Source organism: Pongo pygmaeus, chromosome 2 (assembly GCF_028885625.2).
Source record: "Pongo pygmaeus isolate AG05252 chromosome 2, NHGRI_mPonPyg2-v2.0_pri, whole genome shotgun sequence".
NCBI lineage: Eukaryota > Metazoa > Chordata > Mammalia > Primates > Hominidae > Pongo > Pongo pygmaeus.
The window spans coordinates 92,500,722-92,527,286 of record NC_085930.1 but is presented as its reverse complement, the minus strand read 5'-3'; the positions used below and the strand labels follow the sequence as shown (position 1 = coordinate 92,527,286).

The 26,565-nt window shown below is 38.8% G+C and overlaps 1 protein-coding gene across 21 annotated transcripts in view; it reads right to left on the bottom strand.

Annotated features, from left to right (window-relative positions):
* The window catches only part of FHIT (fragile histidine triad diadenosine triphosphatase), a 1,508,090-nt gene that overhangs the window by 1,222,780 nt on the left and 258,745 nt on the right, over nucleotides 1-26,565 (bottom strand). The gene's annotated exons all lie outside the window — the stretch shown is intronic.

Sequence of the window (26,565 nt, the reverse complement as noted above, 5' to 3'; positions counted from 1 at the left end):
GGCGATGCCCCACCCTGCTTTGGCTCATGCTCCGTGGGCTGCACCCACTGGCCGACAAGCCCCAGTGAGATGAACTGGGTACCTCAACTGGAAACGCAGAAATCACCCATCTTCTGCATTGCTCATGCTGGGAGCTGTAGAATGGCGCTGTTCCTATTCAGCCATCTTGGAACCTCCTCCCATGATGACTATAAGGGAGGCTTTTAAATGGTGGAAATGAATGGTTTCCACCAGGACAGTGGCAAGATTCAATTACCATTTAAAAAATCTCTTTCAAGCTAGTGTGGAAAACGGATTGGAAGGAGACAATAATGGCTGCAAGGGTATCAATTAAGAGGCCATTGTGGCAATGATGATAATTTAAACTACAATTGGAACAGAAGATATGGTAAAATGTGACAAATCTGAGAGATATTTAGGTTGGTAATTAATTGGGTAAGAGAACTGTGGTACATTTTACACATAAAGTCCTAAGGTGCAGTATTTGATTTGGTCTACAAATTGTACTCCAAATCAGCTGATGCTTTTATAGTTAGAGAGAATTATCTCAGTAGATGTAATACTTCTCTTTCAAAAACTGTGATGATTCTTAATCATATTCCACAATGGTCAGTATGGGGATGTTTATGCCTCATGGAATAGAAAAATAAAAAATTTAAATCTATATTTGATGTTAAATATAAATAGTATCTTCTTATAAAAATACATTACTGTTACTCTTAGCTTGATATATTGTAAATTGCTTTATTCACCTCCTCTGCCATTTTCCATCAGCGATAGTATATGTGCTTCCTGTTCCTGGCAGTGATTCACTGGATGAGAACATAAATGTCTTTGTGGGAATATGTATGAATGTTGCTCTGGGAGCAAAAGAAACAGTTCTGTTATACCACATTGGTGGTAATCATTCTTTTCCAAAATCATTGCTTGATCCCTTAAACAAACGAAACAATGTGAAATAACAAGCATTGCAAATACCTAAGAGTTTGGTGTATTGACTGCCTATTTGTCAAATTTGACAGGAAGGATTAACCATGGTTTCAATATTTACACTCGAATTTTGAAAGACTAGATACCAAGTTGATGACTCTTTGAAAATAATATAGAAAAGTATATATAAATACATAGGTAAAAAGGATCGGACAAAAGTGTCAATGGTTACTGCTGAAAAATGGTTTTGGAGTGCAAGTATAGGGGATTTCTGCTATTCATTTTATGCTTATGCAATGTTTAAGTTTTAGGAGCAGGTATTAGTGTCTAAGAAAAATCGAAAAAAGAGCAGATATGGAAAACAAGATCAATAAAATAGTTTCACTGTTTAATAATGCCAGGCTAGTGAGGGGCAACATTCATCATGGAAACTAAATGCATTACACTAGACTTTCACTATATATAATTATTTTTCTAGGACCATGATCAGACTGGTCTACATGTAGATTATATTGGTATATAATCTACAAATTATATTGGTATATAATCTACAAATTGACCACTGATATTGTAAGAGGGCTCAGCCATATTCGAATACCATCTATAAAAAAATTAAATATGCTAATTCACCACTACAATTTAAAATCCAACTATAGGTAAATAAAAGTAAATTGTGGCAATATGCATGTAGAATTACTTGCTTCTGATCATCTAAAAAAAATTAGTAAGAAATCTGGTGAACATCATATTGGTAAACAAAAACAATTTTTAAAGGAAAGTGGCAAGATCCATGTCCAGTCTGATCCAAGGTGTTGCCAGAATGGCAGCCCCAGCTGAGGGCAGAAATGTGTTTCTCCTCACACCTTTCCAACTTTTAGGCTGTGGTCACTTCAAACTAAGAAGCAAATCACATCTTAGCCCATGTAGTAATGAGGTTATTCATACTAGAATGCATAAATGTCACCTTGTGGCTTGTTAAAAACACAGATTCTTGCCCATCACAAGATTATATTAAACTGACTAGGGTCTCTAATATAATGATGAATAAAAATGGAAATAATAAACACATTTATTATCTCAACAAGAAAATTGTTAATATTTCAAATTAAGTATGAAGTCTGCTGTAGGACTTTTTTTTTTTTTAGATGGAGTCTCACTCTGTCACTCAGGCTGGAGTGCAGTGGCGTGATCTTGGCTCACTGCAAGCTCCTGGGGTTCAAACAATTCTCCTGCCTCAGCCTCCTGTGTAGCTGGGACTACAGGCACCTGCCACCACACCCAGCTAGTTTTTGTATTTTTATTAGATACACTATTTCACCATATTGGCCAGGCTGGTCTCGAACTCCTGACCTCATGATCCACCCGCCTTGGTCTCCCAAAGTGCTGGGAATACAGGCCACCCTGCCCGGCCCCTGCTGTAGTTTTTTAAAATAAATATTTATCTGATTAAGGAAGCTCAGCTCTATTCCCGTTCTGCTGAGATTTTACCATGAATGAATGTGTTTATCAATTTTTTCCCCTTATCTATTGAGATGATGATATGGTTTCTCAGTTTTGCTCTATTAATATGGTAAGTTGCATTGACTGATTTTCAAATAATCAGTTTGTATTCCTGGAACAAAAGCAACTTGATAATGATATATTTTTCTTTTTATATAGCACTGGATTTGATTTAACAATGTTTTGGCTAGGTTTTTTTTTCATTTATCTTCATGAGAAAAATTGAACTGTGGATTTCTTTTCATTTAATACCCCTCATCTTTGGGGTCAAGGTTATGCTGGTCTAATGATGTGAGTTTACATATAACTGATATTGCTTCTTCCTTAAATGTCTGGAAGAATTTGCTGGTAAATTTAAATGGGCTCTTTTTTGTGGGAAGATTTCTAATTATGAAGCTAATTTCTGTAATAGATATAGGATAATTCAGATTCCCTAGAAATATATCAAATTTAGTTGTGTTTTTAAGGATTTTAACCATTTCATTTAAATGTTCAAATTTACTGGCATAAAATCTTAGTAATATCTTTTTTAGTGCTTTTTTATTTCTGATTATTATTTCAATAATTTCTGCTCTTATCTTTATTTTCTTCTACTTTCTTTGCATTTATTCTGTTTCTTTTTTAGATTGTTGATACTGATTACTAGATTGCTAATTTTCAGGCTTTCTTTTCTAAGAATTTAAGGCTATAAATTTCCATATAAAAACTGCTTTAGCTGCAACATCAAAGCTTGATATGTTACATTTTCATTATCAGAAATATTTTTAATTTTCATTGTGATTACTTTCTTTGAAACATAGGGAAGAAAATATTACCTAATTTCCAAATATTGGAATTCTATTATTATCATTTTATTACTGATTTCCACCTTAATACTACTGTGAACAGAAGATAAACTCTATGGTTTTAAGCCTTTGACATTTGTTAAGAAGTGCTTGTGTCTAGGTATATATTATATTTACTAAATGTTTAAAAATGTATATTCTTTATTTGGTTGTTGCAGTGTTCTATACATTAGATTAACTTTGTTACAAGTGGTGTTTGAATCTTCTATATGTTTACTGACTTTTTTGTTTGTTTTGTTTTCAGACGGGGTCTCCCTCTATTGCCCAGGCTGGAGTGCAGTGGCATGATCACAGCTCACTGCAACCTCTGCCTCCCGGGCTCAAGCGATCCTCCCACCTCAGCCTTCTGGATTTTTTGGTTTTGTAGAGATGGGATTTCACCATGTTGTCCAGGCTGGTCTTAAACTCCTACACTCAAGGGATCTGCCTGCCTCGGCCTCCCAAAGTGTTGGGATTACAGGTGTGAGCTACCACGCCCAGCTGTTTACTGACATTTTGTCTTCATATTCTATTAACTGCCTGAAGAGGTATGGTAAAATCCCAAGTAAGACTTAAGATTTGTATATTTCTCTTTTTTAGTGCTGTTATTTGCTTTCAAATATTTTGAGACCATGCTATATGTACCTATACATATAGCTATGTCTGCTTCTTTTGGAATACTGTGTGTTTGCACAGTGTTTCTCTTTTTACAACTTTGAATCTTTATATGGATTTATATTTAGACTGTACCTCACATAGTTAGCTTATAGTTGTCTTGTTTTAATAATCCAGTCTAATAATCAGTTTTAAATAGAAGTATTTAGTCTTTTGCATTAATATAATTAAGGTTATATTTATATTTATATCACTATCTTAATATATTCTTTATCTCACAGTTTTCTGTTCCTAAATTCTCTTTTTGTCTTCAATTAATCAAATATATTTTATATTATCCATTTTCCCCCTCTATCAGCTTGGTAACTGTACATTCTTTAAGTGGTTACCCTAGAAATGAAAATATGATTTCTTGACTTATTAGAATCTACCATAATTGATACTTTTATCCTGTCTGGATAAGGATTTCACATTATTTTAACTTCATTTAATCCACTCCCACTCTACCTGTTATTGTTTGTTGCCTTTATTTTAATTCTACAAATATTTTATTTTTCAAGCTTTTTATTATGGATAATTCCCAACATGTACAAAAATAGACTTAATAATCTAATGAAACCTTCATATTTATCATCCTGCTTTAGCAATCATTAGCTCATGACCAATCTTGTTCCATCTCTATCCCCATCCATTTTCTTTCTGAATATATTATTTTAAAACAAATTCCAAACATCATATTACATTTCTTATGACTATTTCTGTATGTATATCCAAAAGATGAGTATGCTTTTTATAACATATAACTATGACATCATTATCAAACATACAAAAAAAAATGATAATGGGCCAGGCACAGTGGTTTACACCTGTAATCCCAACACTTTGGGAGGTCCAGGCAGGTGGATCACTTGAGGTCAGGAGTTCAAGACCAGTCTGGCCAACATGGTGAAACCCCATCTCTGCTAAAAAAGTACAAAACTTAGCCGAGCATGGTGGTGTGTGCCTGTAGTTCCAGCTACTCAGGAGTCTGAGGCAGGAGAATCATTTGAACCCGGGAGGTTTCAGTGAGCAGCCTGGGTGACAGAGTGAGACTCCATCTCAGTAAATAAATAATGCCATAATACCATCAAATACTCTGGAAATGCTCAAATTTCCAAATGTCTCAAATGTGATAACTATTTTTATATGTATTTTTAAATCAAGAGCCAAAAAATTCTGCATACTGTGATTGGTTTATTTGTCCTTTAAGCTTAATTTAGCCTATTGATTCTCCCTCAATCTTTTTTTTTTTCCCTTGCTATCTATGCATTGGAGAAAGGGGCTTGTTGGAACTGAAGTTTCCCACTCTCTGATGTTTTTTCCCCCATGGGTATTGTGTCAAATAAAATGCTTCCTAGCTGTAATTTCTGTTTGTTTGCAGTTAGATCTAGAGGCGTGCAGATTCAAGTTCATTTGTTTTGTTTTTGGTAAGATTACCTCATGGCTAGTGGTTTATGTTCTTTTCTCTTTTCCCATAAATGTTCAGGGCCTGGATCCATTAATTCATTAAAATAAAAAAAAAGAATATTATACTTTTAAAACATTTGTTAGCAGGAATCCCATTATCAAGAGAAAATTCCCCCATCTATGTTTACTTAGTCATATAAGAGATGTGGAACAAATGCTTGATTTTTTACATTTGTATACCATTTTCCAAAACAACAAACTGGTTCACTAACATCTTTCCATGGTAACCAATTGGTTATAATTATTCTTAACGTTATGAACTCATGGATTTAAAATATTTGATGAATTTGCATCTGCTGCAGTTACTGTCAATGAGTGCTTAAATTGTTCTATCTTTAGTTATAGGACTTACACTCCACTAAACATTACTTTGATTGTTTTAAACAATCCATATTCATATACACTTACTTATATATTTATACTTTTTGGTGTTCTTCATGCCCTCCTTCATTTACATGATTTCAACTGGGACTATTTCCTCTGACTGAAGAGCTCCTTTTAATAGTTTTGATATAGATATGCTGATAATTAATTATCTTAGTTTTAATTTTCTAAAAATGTCCTTTTTGAAGGATGTGTTCAGTAGGTATAAAATTCTGAATTGGCAATTACTTTCTTTTGGCACTTTAAACATGGCATCCCATTGTTTTCTTGGTTCCATTGTTTTGGTTTAAAAATTAGCTTTATGTCTCATTGGTGTGCCTTTGAAAATATATCTTTTTTCCTTTGGATGCTTTTAAGATTCATTTATTTGTCTTCAATTTTTAAGCAGTTTTACTACAATATGCCTCCATATTTTATTTGGCTTTTTTTTTCTTACACAGTTTCTTGAATCTATGGCTTGATGTCATTCATTAATTTTGGAAAATTCTTTACTGCTATTCTTCAAATAATACTTATGCCCCATCTTCCCTGAAATCTCCTCTTGGGCCTCCAATTGCCTGACCCAGATCTTTACACTAACCAATATGTCTCTTATAAAATTTTCTTTATTTTTGCATTCTCTTTTCCACTCTGCTTTAATCTGAATGTTTTCTCCTGATCTATTTTTCAGATCATGAATCCTCTTTTCTGATGTGTCAATTCTATTATTAAACCTATCTACTTAGTTTTAAATTACACTTACTGTAATTTTAAGTTTCATGTTGTACATTTGATTCCTTTCATAGGATCTAGATCTCTGGTGAAATTCTCTGTCTCTTCTTGAACATATTAATCTGTTATTTGAAAGTCTGTATCTTATAGCTCCAATTTCTCAATCACTTTTGGATCTGTTACTTTTGGCTGGTTTTCTCTCTTGATTATTGGCCATTTGTTCTTGTTTCCTGGCATGCCTACTACTTTTTAGTGAATGACAGATACATTTTTTATGGAAATTGTACAAGTTTTGAATGATGTTATCTTTCTCCAAATACGATTTGATTTTCTTCTGGCAGGCAGATAGAGTACAGGAAAATCATCTTAATCCAGTTGAGGCTGGTATATTTCCAGTTTGCTCTTACCCTAGGATGTAGTTCTTCAGGCGCCTCAAGGACCTTGAGTATTTCCATGGTCCTACTTCTTTGAAAGCCCTGAACTCTGTGAGACACTATGAGACTGCTACAATATCTGCTTTGCCATTTACTCCTGTATCAGATGTTTTCAGCTTTATATTTTGTTGTCTCTCCCCGGGAGTGTACAAAAAGGCCTCAAGGGAAAATTCCATGCTCCTTTCCTCTGGGATCTTGTTTCCTCCAGTCCTTTCTTGGTAGCCCTGAACTCCACTGGTCAGGATAGAATTTAAGCTATTTCCACTTTAGAAACTAAAATCTTAAGTTATGCTCCTTGTTGATGTATTCATGCTTTTATTTTCCCTGATTTTTAATATTTTAAAAGCTGGTCATGTTCTCATCATTTCGATATGATCACAAAGAAACATGTAGTAATGGAAAACAAAGAAGTATTGACCTTCACTAGGCAATCAACCCTCAGATAATGTCAGGAAATCTGAAGCTTTCTCAAGTAGGAATATGGAAGAGTGGAGAAGGGAGATGTGTTATTTATCACAGACAATACTCAGCACAATTTTATTGCTCCTTGGGGAATCCAAAGCTTTTAAAGATGCTATTATTATTTGGAAGCCCTCCAGAGAGCACTAAGTATTAAAAATACCACCTGCATTCTGCTAAGTCAAATCACCTGTTTATTATCCAGGGTGATGAAAATCATTTAATAAAATATTACAGACACTTCTTCAAAATCATGCACATAATTCATAGGCTCAGAGACATTAATGTCTATGCCTGGCTCACTACATATTTGTTAAATTGATAACTCAGGTGGATATTAGTTCATATTACCACTTTTTAAAAATTAATGACATCAAGTTATTTGAAACAGCCAGTAGAAAACCTCTGCAGTAACATTTCCCATTTTTGCTTATTCAAAATTTACGTAAAACCTTTGCTTTGTAATAGCCACTATTTTTTTTCTTTAGAGAACCTTCTCCTCCTCCTGCCCTTAGAATATAAATATAAGAATGTGACTCGGGTCTGGTCAGTCCCTGTTCATCCCATTGGCCAGAGTTATTGGTTCAGAAATGAGTATGTGATCTACATTATTCCATTGAGACTCCGTACTTGGAGTTTATGAACACTACTGGAAAGAGAATTGCTGCTGGTTGGTAAAGGGATAGAATGAAAGATTCAATGTGGTTATCACCATGTAATGAAGACCTGCCTAAGACTGAAGCCAAAACTACTTAAAACTTTTCAGTTACACGAATCAATAAATGCTGTTTGTTGCCTAAGCCAGTTTATTAGGACTGGATTTCAGATCTGGAACCAAGAATTCTTACTAATATAGCTATACCAAAAAAGTGTGTAGCAGCAACCAAGTCTGTCAACAAGAGTGATTAACCCTCAGGTTTAAGAACAAAACTGAAAAGATGCAGTAGCATTAGGAACATGTTTTTGTGGTAATAAAATTTATTCCAGTCCACTGATAATGTTTTACTTTCCCACCTACATTTACAGGATGCCCAAGACATGCGGCCTGAAATTTATCAATAATATCAAATAACATAGCCCCATTCTTGAAGTTCCAAAGTTAGAGTATTATTGGCATTTTTCACCCATTCCTCACAGAGCTTAGTTATTTGGGGATGAAGTAAGTTACAGAAGTTTCCAAAAAAGAAGGAAGTCTCTATGTGTTTCATGTTTTTAAAATTCTGTCCTCAGCTTTGGCTTAATATTATGGTTACTGATGGTAGCTGTAAGTAATATTCCCAGGAGAAAGGCTGCAAATAAAATGAGAATTCCTCAGCGTCTTTATTGTCCTTCAAGTGGACACGAATTCAAGCAGGTGCACATACTGAGGATCATACATTTCTACTCATGGCATTTAATTAGGAGGAAAGTAAAATGTGCAGGGCCAGAACTTTAAATATTAGTTTAATAACCTTTATGCACCTAATTTCTGAATGATTTTCTTACTCTCTGGAGAGGCATCTAATGTCAAACAGTGGCATTAAGGTAAAATTAAGGTGAGTCACGGTAACTGAAAAGCCATGAGGCAGGCACACGTCAGAATTATTAATTTTAAAGAATATACGAAATATTTTCCCCTCTGAAAATATGCCCAGTTAATGTATGCTGAACTTGAAGTATGGTTTTATTTCCCTCATTCATAACTAATCACTGTCTCCAGGAGGAACAGACTAAAGAGAGAAAGATTACAAAAGAAGTATAGCCATTTCAAAATCCCCAAATAAATGAGAAATCAAAAGAACAATGACAAGCTTGTTGGTTATGTAGAGTAACATTTTTAGTGTGCCAATCATGGCTGATACCATGTTTTGACCATGCCAAAATTCATCAAGGCAGGAGTTTTCAAACCTTTTTTGAATATGACCCACAGTGAAAAGCATTTCTATATCTATCTGTAATATGACTGTGTATACATATACATTTACAAAACTCTTACCAAATTAAATGAACTCTCATATTTTCTATTCTATATAATTTCACTAAAAGCAATCCCTAAATTGTCTCACAACTCACCAGTAGCTTACAAGTTGATATAAAGCATATAATTTGACATATACTCCACATCTTAGGCTAAGAGAATTACACATATTCAAATCATTACCAATGCCAATTTCAGATTAAGACTTTTCTGAAATGAAATCAAATCAACTCTTTCTACACAGTGGAAATTCTTAGACCGTTTATTAACTTCACTAAATATTTTCATAAAGCATTTGAAGCGAGATGCTTTCTTCAGGATAACATCTCCAAACATACTTTGTATTTTTCGTTTTTCTTTTCTTTTCTTTTCTTTTTTTTTTGAGACGGAGTCTCACTCTGTTGCCCAAGCTGGAGTGCAGTGGTGGGATCTTGGCTCACTGCAACCTCTACCTCCCGGGTTCAAGTGATTCTTTTGCCTCAGCCTCCCAAGTAGCTGGAATTACAGGCACATGCTATCATGCCTGGCTAATTTTTGTATTTTTAGTAGAGACAGGGTTTTACCATGTTGGCCAGGCTAATCTTGAACTCCTGACCTCAGGTGATCCGCCCGCCTCCGCCTCCCAAAGTGCTCAGATTCCAGGGTGAGCCACCACACCCAGCCTCAGAACATACTTTGAAACAACCCAATGCAAGCTCACCACCTCAAATCCAGATCCAAAGACGACACTATCTTTAAAACAAACAAACGAAAAACCATGTCTCTATAAAAATGAGTGAAACATAATGTCACAGGGTGATATTCTAATGAGACAAAGAGTCCCATTATCTGTTTTGTTTTACCTGGTGGTATCAACTGTTGTTTCGTCACTGTTTCTGTGAAGAATATGTTTTCTTAATGAACCCTTGAGAAGGACAGTGATTTGATGAACGAAAGATGTGATATGTGAAACAAAATATTCCTCATTCCACACCTGTGTATATAATATCCTTTGGCTCTCCAAATTTTCTTAAAGGTTGAATCTCATTTCTTCCTTCTCAATATTTTCTTTTACCGTGGAGGGAGGGACAGCAAAGAAATGTTTCCTCTCCAGATCCACTATTAACTGAAAATTCCAGTGCTCTGAATACTTGTTTTTTTTTTCATTTTTAAAAAGGGACCTGAATTTCTATTAAAGGATTTCTTTTATTAACTCCTGCTGAAGAATTTACATATTGGCACGTTGGAAAGTAAGCCCTGCAGGAAAGAAATCGGACTTGTTTTTCATCATCAACATGATGGTCTGATGATGGGTGTGTGAGTTTCCTGTTGACTCCCATGTCACATTTACTGAATTACTGTTGAAACCACAGGGTAGACCCAGCTTATACAATTTTTTTGTCTTCTTTCTGCTTCACAGATCATTCGTAATCACACACGGGGTAAAAAATGAGGGAGCGAAAATTGTGTAAGCTAATCTTCACTGTTGCTGGAAGCGGAAGCAAATGGCATAGTTCTCAGAGCTAAGAGTGAATCTGGGTGGTGATGAGCAGCCAGCATTATCGGTGGCGAGTTCAGCATTCTGACCAAAATGAGCCACTCTGAACCCTCGTGTTCAGTCAATGGTGGTTTCCTCAAATTTGTCCTTAAAAGTTGAAATGTATCATACTTCTGCTCAGCCACCCTTAAGAAACTTGAGTGTATGAGTGTGTGTGAAATACAAACAGAACCTACAGAGCTATTGTCTGGATTGAACAAACAAGCAAATGTGCTCAGTTTTCCAAACAATTGCAGATGCCGTAATAATTCAGAAAAGTGTGTGCTCAGCAGTGGGAAATGCTGGCGTGCTCTGTTAGAGTCATTGTGGCCAGGTATGGTGGCTCATGCCTATAATCCCAGCACTTTGGGAGGCTGAGATGGGCAAATCACCTGAGGTCGGGAGTTCAAGACCAACTTGACCAACATAGAGAAACTCCATCTCTACTAAAAATACAAAATTTGCCAGGTGTGGTGGCACATGCCTGTAATCCCAGCTACTCAGGAGGCTGAGGCAGGAGAATCACTTGAACCCGGGAGATAGAGGTTGCAGTGAGCAGAGATCTCGCCATTGCACTCCAGCCTGGACAACAAGAGCGAAACTCCATCTCAAAAACAAAAACAAAAGAGAGAGTCATTGCTAACCATGCTGCTTAGCACAATTTTGGAAGGAGGCATGATGCTGGCACAGAAAACCCTTGTCAGAAATTCCTATTCCTTAATTTTATGCTCTTTCTTTCATTATTTTCTCACTTCATTGCCATACAGGCAAGTGAAAAAGTGTGGAAAGAGAAGAGGGGGTGTCAACGGAAAAGAGAAAAAAATACACCTGACTCCTGTTGTTTATGGTTGTCTTGTCAGTTAACACCTGTGCAATCATCAACCATGTACTTTCCTTGAGCCAGGTCCTTAAAGAACCCAAGATGAAGGAAGTAGACAGAAGCAGCTTTGGGGTGGTTAGGGTAGTGCTTCCAGAACTTTAACGTGGCTACAAATCTCTTGGGAGTCTTGTTAAAATGTGGATTCTGATTCTAGAGTGGGGCCTCAAATTCTGCTTCAGTTGGTGATCTTGTTAAAATGCCGTTTCTGATTATGGGGTGGAGCCTCAGATTCTGCACTTCTACTCTTAGGGAAACCCAAGCCTCAGGGTTAATCTTTGAGCCTGGGGCAGTGGCCTATCCTGGGCCTTTTTCTTTACAGGGATTTCACTTGACTACTTCTTTTTACAGGGGCCTGCAGTAAAGAGAAATAAAGCATGACATAGTCTGAAAAGCACTGGTTCTAGAATCAAACAAACTTGGGTTGGAATTCCAACTCTGCAATTGATTTGCAATCTGTGTGGTCACAGGTGAGTTTTTTGAATCCCTCTGAAATTCATTTTCTCCATCTATAAACTGGGTATGCCATTTTTTAACTCTCAGGGCTGCTACAAGGAACAAATGAGATCATGTGAATCATCAGGTAGGTTCACATTCATTATGGAATGAATGACTAAAGAGCCTAAAGCACAACCATTCTACCTACGGGTAATAAAAAGGAAGGTAGGGTGCAACAATGTTTAAATACATCTTAATTTTTCTTAATACTATGACTTTGGCTGTTTCTTAGATCTATAGCTATGGGTTGTGTAGAGTTGTAATCACATTAAGCCAAGCATGTCTTCCTATTTCGAATACTTTTCTGACTCCAGAAAATCATTCTCTGATCATGCTTTCAGTAATGACAAAATCCAGAACAGATCGGGTTTTTGAAAATATTTCTTGCTGTATCAAATGATGAAAATTTAAAAATATTTCTTGCTGTATCAAATGATGAAAATACATCTGATGATTTTCTTGCCTGCAATTAATTCAGTTCTTAGACTTGCTCTTCTGGACTTCTCTGGCTCCTGTTTCCAACGACAGATTTCCCTTGTTCTCAAGCTCCCCTCTTCCCAGTCTCTCTCCCCCAATCTGAAATCGGGCTCCCTTTGCTCCCATAGTAAATAAGGCAAAAGTGTCCCTTCATTCCCATGTGATCCAGCTGGGGAATCTGAGTTTCTCTAAAGGAATCAAGAAGATACTTCAGAGTTAACCAGAGGAATTAAAGAAAAAACAGCTAATGCCAGGCTTCTCTAACCTTCCCACATCAGCCAACTGAACCAAGAACTCAAAACTCAGGGTTTAATAAAGAGGGAAAAAGGAGGAGGAGCTACTTTATTGGGTGTAGTAGAGACAAAGAGGGAAATAGAAGAAAACTGTGAAGTAGTGACATTAGCTGCCATGTCCTGCCTCCTCTGGCAGTTCTCCAGGGCAGATGGGGCTGGCAGCGGATGGGTGTTTTAACTCCTACGGATCATACCTGACCCTTCTGGGCCCATCATGACTTCTGTTTAGGTGACACTAAAGGGTCTCAGGGCAGCATCAGAGCAGGAAGGATGTGCCAACCACAGAAGTGCCAACTCATGACAAGGATCATTGCTCATTCAGGGATTGCTGCCCCTGCCATCACCCCCTCTGTCCCAGGATCTGCATTCCGCTGTTCCCTCTCCCGCAAGCTGTGACAGCAGAAGAGGGGCCTCCTTCCCATTAGCTCATTTCCATCTCAGACTTAGTCAAAGGAATAAATTATTGTCAGCTCATCTGTCTTATTAGATTGAGCCACATGATATTGCCATGTTGTTGCTCAAATACTGGCAATTTCATGTGATTCAACCTCATCTGCTGTTTAGAGAAAGGAAGTTTCACTGCTATGAAAAACTAAACCATTTCTGTGGCTGAGCTATGCTGACCAGAACAGAGTTATCTCAAATTCATCTACTCAAAGTCTGCATATTTTAAACTGAAATGCACTGAGCGTCTTCCTTATCCTACTTTCCACGTTTCTAAGACAAGATAAATTCAGAAACATTCTTTAGAAAACATTCCATCTCCAACAGCAACTATCGGTCAAACAACAGGGAATCATTGTGCATTTACTCTGTATAAAGCATAAGAAGGATTAAAAAAAAAAACACACAACATCTTTTCTGCCCCTAAGGAGTAACTGACATAGCTGAAGAAAGAAGAGGGGAAAAACACCACAAAAAATGTAAAGAATGAAGCAACAATATAAGGAATGTCACAAGACAGACCATGATCATTTGCTAAATGAGTGGAATGGAAAATAAGTACAGTGAGTTGAGAGGCAGGAGCAATCACCTAGAATCTGATTTGAGCCACTTTCCATCTAATTTAGCTCATCAGTCATCTCACCCTCCCACCTACTTACTGTGGGAAGTTATCACAGAAAATGAAAATCGCCTCTCTGCCTACTCATAACTCCGAGATGTCAGTCCTAGAAATGTGTGCCCAGCAGGTCTCAGACCACTCCCACTCGTTTATTGGGTCCATCTCATGAAAAGATGGGGGGAATGGGGACATTTACACTGGATGCTTTTCTTTCTCTAGGTGAAGTCAGCATGACACAGGAAAATGGGAAAAATCTAAATGTGTGTGCCTCAATAGAAATTGTAGCCACCTGGTAGCCTAGCACTTTTCCTGACTTCATGACTCCTTTTAAGTCTGAATTTCAACCTTTCTGAGCAGTTGCCAACAGTAAAAAAAATGACATAAATTTAAGCATACTACAAATACCTGTTTAGGTACAAATGAGGTCACATTAACACCTCGCAGCCCCCCACTTTAGCAATTCCCTGCGTGCTCTCACTCACACAATCTCCCATGGTACCTTGCTCTTCCTCTCTGCTGAGGGCCTCCCTCTTGAGGACAATGCCTAGCCATGGACCCTGTCTCTAGTGTCCTCCTGGAGAAGGGTGTTTCCTTTCCCAGGGGGTCACAGCTAAGGGCTCTGCAAGGCAGCAGCAGCCCTGGCTGCCTCAGTACTTCTGGCATGAAAGCCATGCTGGGATGCTCCATGCAGAAATGCAGATAATACCCTTCTGCCCAACGCTGTCACCCTCTACTGCATGGGTTGAATAAAAGTGAAAGTTTGCTAAGGTCCCAAGGCAACATCTCTGACCAGGCCTTTTCTCCTTCTCCCCTTTCTTCCTTCCTTTTTTTTTTTTGACAGAGTCTCGCTCTGTCACCCAGGCTGGGGTGCAGTAGCATGATCTCAGCTCACTGCAACCTCCACCTCCCGGGTTCAAGCAATTCTCTTGCCTCAGCCTCCTGAGTAGCTGGGACTACAGGTGCACACTGCCACTCCCGGCTAATTTTTTTGTTGTTGTGGTTCTTTTTTTTTATTATTATTATACTTTAAGTTTTAGGATACATGTGTACAATGTGCAGGTTAGTTACATATGTATACATGTGCCATGCTGGTGTGCTGCACGCATTAACTCGTCATTTAGCATTAGGTATATCTCCTAATGCTCTCCCTCCTCCCTCCCCCCAATTTTTTTTAAATATATATTTTAATAGAGATGGGTTTTACCGTGTTGCCCAGGCTGGTCTCGAACTCCTGAGCTCAGGCAATCCACCCGCCTCGGCCTCCCAAAGTGCTACGATTAGAGGCGTGAGCCACGGTGCCCGGCCACTTCTTTCCTTTTTTGAGACAGGGTCTTGCTCTGTCGCCAGGAATGGAGTACAGTGGTATGATCATATCTCACTGTAGCCTCAAATTCCTGGGCTCCAGTGATCCTCCCTTCTCAGCCTCCTGAGTAGCTGGGACTACAGGTGTGCACCACCATATCTGGCTATTTTTTTTTTTAGAGATGGGGTCTTGCCATGTTACCCAGGCTGGTCTCAAACTCCTGGACTCATGTGATTCTCCTGCCTTGGCCTCCCAAAATGCTGGGATTAAAGCCATTGTGCTGGGCCCTCACCCTCCACTTCTAATCCATAAGAAAGATGTGTCAATTTTATCTACAAAACATCCCTCGAGTCCTCCCCTTCACTCCTTCTCAGCAGACACCCTGTTGGTTGCTTATTAATTACCATCACCTCTTACCTGGGCCTCTACCAGAGCCTCCTAATGTCCTGCTTCCACTCTTGCCCTTCCAGTTCATTCTGCACAAAGCAGCAAGAGGGATCTTGTAAAAAGACTAAATGGATCATGTCTTCCTAGACTTAAAACCCTTCAGTGCTTTCCCTGCTACACTCAGAATAAAGTCAAAGCCCTTGGCCCTGGCCTACAAGGCCTTCCAGGACTTGGCCCCAGCCTTGCTCTGCAGGAGACTGTCCAGTGAAGGTTATAAACTCAAAGTCCACTGCTTCCCATGAGAAGCCTGGGTCAGAATTCTGGGTCTTCTGTTTACCATGTGAACTGTGGAGCTTTGGGCCAGCTTCTTAGCTTCCCTGCACTTCAGTTTCTACACATGGAAAGTTACATATCTCACTGGATTATTAGAAATAAAGTGAGATACAACGTGTACAGTGCTAGGAATATTGCCAGTCAATAGTAAATACTTCATAAATATAATCAGTCTGGTCTGCTTTCATTTCTTCGAACACATCTTTTCCACCTCAGGGCCTTCCATTTGTTGTCCTTCCTGCTTAGAATGCTCTCCCTCCTCCCCTTTTGTACAGAAAGGCCTTCCCTGACTAACAGATCTCAATGGAGACTCTCCCTGCCTTACTCTGCTATTCTCTGTTGCAACTCGTCATTTCCTTCCTAACAATTGTATCCTGTGATAAACTGCCATTATTTTCTTTCTTTGGCTATTCGCTGCTTATTGTCTTTCCCTTCCATGAGACTTTAATCTTTATAAGTATTACATTGAATTCCAGTACTAGAACATCATTTTGACTCAGGGATCCTTCATGAAGTTCCATCACTATTTAAATTGTTAATAGTGAAGAAGTGGATGAATCTTACTAATCTCTCATCTCATGGTCCATTTCCGTTTGGCTTTTACTTAAAGGGTCCTCTTTCTGTGGAGCTCAGACCAACTCTCTGGGGCTGGGTTGGACAAAAAACACCATGATTGACTCAGTCTCCCCCACTCCCCTGAAAGTACATATAAGCTTCTTTTCAAGGACTCCTTGCCTCCTTGGACAGATATTTAACTAAGTAACCTCTGATGGCTTCTTTTGTCTCAATCCGATTTACCTTCTCTCGTGTGTGTGTGTGTGTGTGTAGTGCACACACTTACTAAGATGTTGGCTTAGCCCAGAGTCCTAAGAAAGCACAGCCTGAGGCAAAATCTTACATAATCCTGATTTATTGGAATGTGCCATCCAGGGAAGGAAGAGGGAGAGAAGAAGGAAATGAGGAAAGGATGGAGAACAAACAGATACAAGGGTATATTTCTGAGCTGGCTGCCACTGTTACTCAGCACAACTGATTGTCAGATCTCCAGCACCCATCTTCTGAGACAGGCTGTGTGAATGACAGCTCCTTTGGACAATAAGTCAGGGTAAGAAGGAGATGAATTCCAGGTTGCACATACGTGGGAGCTGAGCCATCTAGTGCATTGCAGGCCTCAGTGGCAACATGGGAGCCCTGGGGGAGATGACAGGCTGACTTAAGAGAACGGGAGCAGTCATTGTAACAGCCTTTGGCCCTTGGCAGCAACAATGTCAGCAGCATTAGTGACCTGGCTCTGTAACCATGAGAGCAGCACAAACCAGGCAAGCATACAGATCTGGAGGATGGCCTAAACTGAGTCTCAAACTGATGGGTAGGAAGGTGATGACTGTCCAAATGTATTGTTTGAGGATGGCAAGCACGGGACATATAGGCTCACCACTCCTGAAGCTTGCACTCATGTCAGACATCTTTGTACTTTGTACTTTGTCTGGCTGAGCCCAAGTACAGCCTCAAAACACTTCTTCATACAGAGCTGTAATCAGCCACTATATCACAACAGTAATGCAAATGATGATAGCATAAGATTAAAAAAATTGTAATTCACACCTGAAATGATAAAGACAAAAACAGTATAAAGCTAATGAAAATGATCAATTTCAGAAAGTGAAAAATCCACCAAAGGGAAGCCCTTCCAGAGCATCTTCCATCTAACCCAGCTCCATAGCCCAGAAATCAGTGTCTGTGGATCTCCTTGATATTGCAGGAAAAGAGAATGCCATTCAAATGACGGCTTTTCCAGAACTGGAATTCTATGTACATCCTAGCATCACAGCTCTCATCATTCTGTATTTGATGACAGTTTTGTGGGTTTCACATCCCAAAATCATACATGCCTAATTCACAGAGCAAAGTTTATTTCATTTAAAGCAGTTCTGATTAAGGGAAAATGTTTCATTGTGGTGTAATAAGGAATTGATCTGCTAATGTTCTTAAGCTTTGACATTAATTACAGAGAAGATGCATCATCATTTCTACTGACCCTTCATTCCACCCCCACCTACCAAAATACCCACCCAAATGTCAGAGCTTTGTATATGTGTCTTAATAATCTGTCATCCAATACTTGGCAAGCGAAATGTGCTATCATATGGTACCAAGAATGTTTGCAACTCTGGCTAAAACTTCACTGGATCTGATATTTAAGCCTTAGTGGTGATCTAACATAGGTAGATAACTGTGCTAAGAATTGATAGATGCAGAAATGAATAAAACACTGCCCCTTTCCTTTAGAGTAGTAAGTTCCAAACTAAAGGATAGAACCCAGTAGTGGGTCTTGACATCAACTTAGGAAATTGTAACAAGAATTTTTTAAAAGCTACAATAGAATTGAATATAGTAGAATATATCTCAAATAATAATAAAGGGTATAGTTTCATGAAGGAGTTTGTGTGTGTGTGTGTGTGTGTGTGTGTGTGTGTGTGTGTGTGTGTACATGTATTTCTTTCCGTGGGTGATCTAACAGTTTGAAAGCCTAAGTTTTCCAAAGGGAGAAAACCATCATTCAAACACATAATGATAAAAATTTATGTATAGAGAATCCCTAGAGTCATGCAGAATCAACATTCAGTATGCATACAGGATGGCAGAGATTAGTACTAAGGGGGCCTGATATTCAGGCAATGGTGAGAATCTAGAGTTTGCCTTCTAAGGCCCACATTCCTCATATTAGTCTCTGCTCAGAAACCACTGTATGTGCCCCCATCACTACAGAACGTAACCCAAGCTCATGAGTATGGCGTTGAAGGACCTCCAAGCTTATTTCCCACTACTCATCACCTCCTCCTACACCTTCTTGATGCCATACTGTTGCTATAATCATTTTTGCCATTTTGAATGTGTTCTGTGTTTGAGTACATTCTGCGTTTTTCTACTTCTGGACCCTTGCACAAACTCTTCCCTCATGCTGGAATGTCTTTCCTTCCCTATCTGACCACTAAAGTAATATACTTACAGTGGTCAGCCTTTGTTTTGTCTCTCCAGCAAGCTATCCGATCCTCCTTCTGGTAACATTATTTTCTTTCCTTTGAGAAACTCCCCGAAATCTCATGAGTTCTGTGGTCAATCATAATGCCCCATTGCCTGTGGCCACAGGAGAAGCTCTGTGACAAACATACAGTGATTGGTTGAAAAAAGCAGGCATGTGACCTATGGCAGAACCTATATTCTATCTATAGTTATAGTCTATCTCATGTACGGACAGGTACAATTCCTTCTCTGAATTCTAACAGCAGCCCTCGAAATACAGTGAGCATAATAATTACCTGGAAGACTTGCTAAACCATAGATTGGTTCCACCCCCAGAGTTTCTGATTGGATAAATGTAAATTATGGCCTGATATTTTGCATTTCAAATAAATTCCCAGGTGTGTTAGTTTCCTCCTGTTGCTGTAACAAATTACCACAAACTTAGTGGCTTAAAACAACACAAATTTATCTTCTTACAGTTCCGGTGGTCAGAAGCCCAAAACAGGTCAAGGTGTTGACAGGGCTGTTCCCTCTGGAGGCTCCAGGGTAGAATACATTTTTTTGGTTCTCTCAGCTTCTAGAGGTTGCCTGCATTCCTTGGCTCATGGCCCTTCTCTTGCATCACTCCAACCTCTTACTGCTGTCCTCACAACTCCTACTACTAACGCTTACCTCCTGTCTCCCTCTTATAAGGACCCTTGTGGTTATATTAGGCCTACTGAGATAATGTAGAATAATCTCTCCATCTCAACCTCCTTAACTTGATCATATCTGCAAAGTCCCTTTTGCCATAAGAGGTAACAGGCCTGAGTCCTTTCACCTGAGGATTAGGATGTGGACAACTTTGAGGGGCCATTATTCAGTCTACCACACCAAGTGATGCTGATCCTGATAGTCCAGGGTCCACACTTTGAAAACCAATGAATTACTATCACTATCAAAACCAGCCTAGTATTTTAATTATTCTTTAGTCTGTCTGCCTCCCACTAGATTGAGAGGTTGCAGATGCTGGAATAGATTTTGGCCTTTTTAAAAATTGCTTTAATTCTATTTACATTCTCCTTTCTGAACACTGGTCTGGTAAATACATCTTTCATTTAAACTGGAGGAATAGGTAAACAGTCTGAAATGCTGATAGAAAAGAAAACTGTGAAGATAAAACCCCAAAGTGGAGAGGTATTGGTTAATAGGATTATCTGGATTCCTTACTGCCAACAGTAAATCTTTCTACCTAATTATGCTCCCAAATTTCAAATTTCTCTATTGCTGACAACTCTTGCCATTTTGATGCCCCCCAGTTATTTCTCATTTTTCTCAAACCAAATTCATGTAGCTGGCCAGCCCATCCTGAGTTCTACCTCACAGGCCCTGTATGTCAGAGATAGCTTCACCACATACTCAAGCACTTAAGCCAGAAATTTCACCAGCATCATAGGAATAGCGGCTGACAGTTATTCCTCCACTGATATGTGCTTGGCAACGTTCTGAGTTCTCTATGGGCACTTACTCATTAATTCTTATTCGTTCTTGTCTTGTCCATTTAAAAAATATCTCCCATAGTGCTTTATATATAGCATACATATACTCTATAAGTCTACATTGCTTGGTTCGTTCAGTAGACCATAAGCTCCTTGAGGGAAGGGATGGGTCTTATTCATCATCTTGTTGCCAGGATGAAACTATGTCACTTGTACCTCATATTACATTTGCAGTAAAATGTTAGAGAGATGAGACCATATGTGAGCAGTTGGAATTAAGTCAGTTAAGTTGAAGTGGGGTCTAATGTCAAATTGCCTTGAAAAGCAGGCAGAACTTAAAACATGATATAGTAGGCATCTCAGAGCTAGTGCAAAATCCTAAACAAGAGCATAAAGCTAATGTTGGGAGCAGGCCCCCCAAAATCTGGCCATAAACTGGCCCCAAAACTAGCCATAAACAAAATCTCTGCAGCACTGTAACATGTTCATAATGGCCCTAATGCCCAAGCTGGAAGGTTATGGGTTTACGGGAATGAGGGCAAGGAACACCTGGCCCACCCAGGGTGGAAACCCACTTAAAGGCATTCTTAAGCCACAAACAATAGCATGAGCGATCTGTGCCTTAAGGATATACTCCTGCTGCAGTTAACTAGCCCAACATATTCCTTTAATTTGGCCCATCCCTTCGTTTCCCATAAGAGATACTTTTAGTTAATTTAATATCTATAGAAACAATGCTAATGACTGGTTTGCTGTTAATAAATATGTGGATAAATCTCTGTTCAGGGCTCTCAGCTCTGAAGGCTGTGAGACCCCTGATTTCCCACTTCACACCTCTATATTTCTGTGTGTGTGTCTTTAATTCCTCTAGCGCCGCTGGGTTGGGGTCTCCCCGACCAAGCTGGTCTCGGCAAGCTAAAATCATTTTATAGAGCCAAATCAGTAAGTCCCCAGTTTAGATTAGAAACAATCAGACAAGGACCAAAGGCTTTCTAGGAGGTATGATTCTTTGAAGAGACAAGGGGGATTGAAATTGAGTACATGAAGTTCTCTTCCAGTTTCCTGATTCTAGGTGTTGAGGTATCTGTCCTTTGTTCTTGGTGATTTACTATACCTGATTGCCACTCAGAATTCAAACATTAGGCTCTGCCTTCTTTTCCATCCAGATTCTAAAATCAATATCTTTACTGTGACGCTTATTCCCAGGATTAATTTACGAAATTGTATGATGTGCTTTGAAGACTGAAGGCTTCTTAGAGAGAGAGGGAATGTCACCTTGTACTATCAAACCAGTATATTAAACAGTTACTGCTTTAAAAATCAGAAGTTTGTTGGTTGAGATGCTATTAAATCTTAACCTACAAAAGCAGCACATGATCATTTTAATGGTACAAAGGCAAACTAAATATAGCAGATGACAATTGTTACAACATAAGAGAAAAAATGTAATCTAATATTTTAACCATTTAGTTATATGCCACATGAAAATAAATTCTTATAAAGAATAAGTTTTAGCACTTGCCCCATTTGTCTGATAGGGTACCTAACATGTGCCAAGGGCTGTGCAATACTGTGATGAACAAAAGAATCCCTACGTGATGGAGCCATCAATCTAGTGGACAGGATGGATATTTAATAATTATGAATAATTACTACATAATCACAGGACAGAATAAAATGAAGGATTTCCAAGAGCAATGTGAACATAGAACCAAGTATGGAGCATATCTGAGGAACCAAGAGGCTGTCCAGAGGAGACGATATTCCAGCTGAGATTTTAAGGGCAAAGGAGAGCTGACGAGCAGCACAGGAGAGGAAAGAATCTTCTAGCATTTGATCGGCATGATACATAAAGGGAGAGTAGCAGGGCATGGGCTGGGAACCTGGAGGCCTGTTCAAGACTGTTCAGCCTTGGCAAGGTAAAGGGCAAGAGGTGATATATTTGTTTGAGCTGAATCTCTCAGTATTTTGCATCTCAAGTCTCCTAGTTTTAAACAACATTCTAGAGAGGAGGCTGCTCTTTGTAGAACTGAGTATATGGAAGACAGCCTTGAGAACCTTAAGTTCAATGCATTGTGTAGAATATAACCATGATTCTAAACGATACTTGTTAAAAGGCTTTTTTTTTTTCAAATGGGCATGGCTTTGTTAAAAAAAAAAAAAAACAACTTAAGATAGTTTGGTAACTGAGTAGAGACAGGACAGGTTTTTCTACTGAAGTCTTTGGTTTATGGATATACCCATAGTGTTGGAAGGAAGCATTTGTATTTTAAGGTATCTTTCCTAGGTTTTTTGCAAAGTGCATGGACAGCATACCCCCATGAAGATGACAACACAGTTCTTCTAAGACATTATTTATTTATGTATTTATTTTTTAGGCAGAGTCTTGCTGAAGTGCCATAGGAGTGATCACGGTTCACTGCAGCCTCAGCCTCCTGGGATCAAGTGATTCTCCTGTCTCAGCCTCTCAAGTATCTGAGACCACAGGTGTGTACCACCACACCTGGCTAAATTTTTTTTTTCTTTTTTGGAGAGACAGGGGTCTTGGTTTATTGTTCAGTCTGGTCCTGAACTCCTGGCCTCAAGTGATCCTCCCACCTCAGCCTCCCAAAGTCTTTTAAGATATCACACCATGGAAACTTTAATTAAGCTCTTGCTACATATAAGACACTCTGCTTAGGGTTCAATGTATATCTTTCATTTAACCTTCACAACAACTCTAGGAGGTAGGCACAATTATTATTCTGCTTATCAATGTTGTCAACTGAAGTTAGAAAGGTTAGTAAATCTTTGAAGATCACACAGCAAGTCAGCAGTGAGGCTGTTAATCCCTCCCCACTGTTAACCAAGAAAACTCTACTTCTGTTAAATTCTGATCATTTTTTGCTAAAGGGGTTAGGGGTGCTTTTGACTCTTTTTTGTTTCCCTTTGATTTACCATCTAATGGTTATTGCTACAGTGTTTAATAAGCAATGCATTATCCCTGGGCAGTGGAATTAATATCATTACTCAGAGACGGTAAACAGAAGTTTGCATTTGTGCACTGCCTGGAGGTGGAAGCATCAATTAAAGCCTGAGGTGGGAGGAAGAGATGAATGTGCAGGCTTGAATCAGAGGCAAGGGACGCAATTTGATGTGGGGTAACAAGAAATTCTGCCTAGGCTAGCGGAGAAACACAATCCTTTTCCACTCCTAGCCTCAACTGCACTGTTAGATTTCTCCTAATACTGCTTTTCTTTGCTCCACAGGGTACAAAAGTCCCAGCCCTGCCCATCACACCCACAACCCTTATGTACACCCAAGGGTGCCTGGCATGCAAGATTCTAAGAGCAATGGGTTGCAAGTCCCTTTGACAAAGTTTGCCTGGGGACCAGGAAATTTAAATCTACATCCTAGGACCAAAGATATTTAAATTAAAAACTTCCTACCAAATCCAACAACAGCCAAGAGAGTGGCGAATGCGATATTACAGAAATTGGTTTGCAGCCTCCAAATGCCAAAGTGGCAGCTTGTTATTTATGATAAGATAAGGAGCAGCTTGTTACTAAAGATATCCATGTTAACCCCACGCATTGAGCAGAACAAAGGATCATTAATGATTCCGGGCTTGTCATGTTAGAATGGGGTGGCGATGATTAAAGAGCATCTATATATGCTTTCCTTGTGACATTTCTTATTTTTAAACTCCAATATAAAAATATGTGTTAATTGTTATGATTTGTGTCACATGCTATGCTCCAGGGCTGGACAGGAAACAGTGTCCCCATTCTAGTATTTTTATAATAAGCAATAAACAAACAATAAACAATGACAACAAGAAGAGAACCACTTTCCAGGATCATAGGATTAGTTCTGACATTTGGGAAATTGCTTCATTGCCAGAAGTCAATTCCCACGATTGCGAGCATCTTCCACACATAAAATTAATAATGTGCCCAGCTCCCCTCCCACCTTCATTTTATTATATGAAAATTGGACCTCCCACAGCATGTAAAGTCACATTTTTAAAATAAAATTTTCTTCCTTTATAAAATATATAAGGAAATGTCTTATAGAGTTACACAGACCTTTGAAAACATACATTTTTCCATTCCTTTGTTTATTCAGGCAATACCCGTTTGAGTACCTACTAAGTGCCAGGTACTTTTCTAGAGTGAATATGACAATGAGGGAAAACAGACAATTAATAACATTCCAAATGAACAAAATAAGTTTGGTAGTAGTAAGTGTTGGGAAAAAAATAAAGTAAGGCAACGTGATAGAGAGACAAGTCCTTCCTAATGGGGACAGGGGTGGAGGGGCGGTCAGAGAGGGACTCTCTAGGAAGGTGACATTTAAGCAACAAGTTGAATTACAAGAAGGAATCAGCCATGAAAAGATCTGGAGAGGAGCATTCCCGGCAGAAGGAATGGCAAATGCAAAGGCCCAGTGCCAGGGACAAGCCGGGCTTGTTCAAGAACAGATGAAGTTCAATGACCCGAGGGCATTGAGGAGGGCCCAGTGGATGGGGGATGAGGTCAGGGAGTGGGGGCAGGAGCAGATCAGGTGGGGCCTTGCAGGCCTAATGAGGACTTAGGATTTTATATTAATGACAAGGACAGCCACCGAAGGTTCAAAGCTCGGAAATGATAGATTCTAACTGACATTTTAAAAATTACAGCTGTCTGGGGGTCACGGGGGAAGAAAATGGACAAAATTGTGTTCCACTCAAAGATGGCATTTCCTTTACAGATCCTAAGGCCCTGTCTTTGTCAGTACACGTAGTGATTAAGAACATAGTGCTAGTCAGAAAACCTAGGTTTGAATCCTTGCTCTGCCATCAATATGCTATGTGATCTTAGGGACTCCATTAAACTTACTAAAGTCTTCACATAAAAACTAGAACAATAATTCTTTCCAGAGTCTTGGTGAAAATTAAATGAGATATAACACATAATACAGAGTAGTGTTAGTGCCTGGCACTTGATACATATAATAATAGCTGTTGTTATTATTATTATCAAAATTAGGAAGAAGAAAGAGAAGCACAAGGTAAAGCATTCAGCAACTACTCTGATCATTCAGGTGGGAATACAGACTTATGGGAGACAGGATGGAGGTTTCCATCAGCATAGAGCATCTCTGTGCTCCAGGCCCTTGGACAAATGTCACCTCTTTAATGTCCTGAAGATATTAGGTAGAATCTAGACCAAAACAGAATTTTGGAAAAACTGAAAATAATTCAGATGCTCACCAACAAGAACATGAATCTTGATATCATGGATGCAACTCACAAATATGTTGATTGAGGAAAGCTAGACAGGAGAGACTACATGCTGTGTAATTCCATTTTGATGAAGTTCAAGAACAGGTGAAACTAACTGGTGTTGGCAGATATCAAAGCAGTGGTAACATTATAAGGGAATGCATTTGGAAAACATTTGGAAAGAGCACAAGGGAGCCTGCCAGGGTGCTGAAAAGTGCTCTATAACTTGATCTAGATGGCAGTTACATGTGGATATACATATGTAAAAATATCATCAAACCATATACTTAAATTAGCATACTTTATAAACTTTTACTGATGTATGTGTTATACCTTAATTTAAAAAAATATGTATTTCAGGGGATCAGAAAGTCAGCTACATAAATAAACAAATGGTGACTGTTCTCTTCAGGAAAACTATGACCTCAGGACTACTTAGGAGCCAGTTAATTTCCAAAGCTACTTCCTGTTTCTATGTTAAACAGCTCTGCCCATAACGTCAGCCACAGCAATGGCAAAGAACCGCAGGGCAGGTGATGAAAAAGCTCGGCTTAGCAGCAGGACAATGGGGAAGTGTGTTAAACTGGGACCATGACCAACTTCCCCAAACCCTCTCTGGTGATTGCCAGTGCCTGCTTAATGCTTTACCTTTCAATTGTGCTGAATTTGTCTGCATTAAATGAAAGCTCGAGGGGGCAGGATCACTTCTTTTCTGTTTTAGAAATATAGCTCAAGTACCTGTGTGCTCTAT